The sequence below is a fragment of the Arvicanthis niloticus genome, chromosome 6 (assembly GCF_011762505.2).
Source record: "Arvicanthis niloticus isolate mArvNil1 chromosome 6, mArvNil1.pat.X, whole genome shotgun sequence".
NCBI classification, from domain to species: Eukaryota; Metazoa; Chordata; class Mammalia; order Rodentia; family Muridae; genus Arvicanthis; species Arvicanthis niloticus.
In genome coordinates, this window is record NC_047663.1 from 90,532,234 (window position 1) to 90,533,184 (window position 951).

General features: G+C 49.1%; 1 protein-coding gene across 4 annotated transcripts in view; it reads right to left on the reverse strand.

Moving 5' to 3' along the window:
- The window catches only part of Ift140 (intraflagellar transport 140), an 87,242-nt gene that overhangs the window by 14,689 nt on the left and 71,602 nt on the right, over window positions 1-951 (reverse strand). The window lies entirely within an intron of this gene.

The window sequence follows — 951 nt, forward strand, 5'->3', positions numbered from 1 at the left end:
CTTAAAAAGTGTTTACAAAGCCAGACATAGTGATACACACCTTTAATCCCAGCACTCAGGAGGCGGAGGCAAGTGAATCTCTGTGAGTTTGAGGCCAGCCTGGTCCACACAGTCAATGTCAGGACAGCTAGGGCTACATGGTGAGGCTCAAGAAAATGTAACCAAACCAAAAGAAGTATTTTTTTTCTTGCTGCCTCCTAAGGCCTGGTGTGGGGCTGGATAGAGGGAGGACACGGCCTCTGGGCTGCCTCTACTTCCCTGGGTAGCCCCTCTGCTTCTGCATGTCTAGAAAGCAACAGAATATGAATGAATATATATATATATTCTCCATATCCACTTCCAGTGTTTGGAAAACAATCTAAATGAGGGTAGTCACTGGCCTGCAGACAAAGCTGGCTGGTATGTGCCCTAGATTTTCTTTGCCCACTGGGAGGGGATATGCAATGCGAGTGTCTGGTTCTTTTGTTGAGTGGGAGACTGAGACTTGCCTTGGTGTTGTTGGGCCTCCCTGTCCCTTCATGTGACATCACTGAAATGCCCACTATTTTCACAAAGGCCTCTGGATCAAACAGATCTGAAGAGCCTATGCTGGAGGCCGTGCCAGGCTGAAAGAATTTGGGAGGAGGGCTCCTTAAATGCCAGTAAAAGCCCTCTCTTACCGGGTTGAGGTTGCTGTGCACCAAACACGGGGAGGGCCTGGGCCCAAGAAATGGCTTCCAGCCTTCTCTACAAATGCACACTGTATTCTCTGTGGCTGCCTCTGGTCCAGGACCATCTCAACTCCCACAAGATTCCTGACATTCTCTGTATACAACTCCCTGACAACTTTGCACCAAGGACGGGACAGCTCCAGCTCCAGTGTAGAGTTCTGGGACGTGTGCATTTGGCATAAATTCCAAGAAGTAAACACCCTCCCAGCCCTTTCCAAGTCTTGAGAATTTCCTGTTGTCT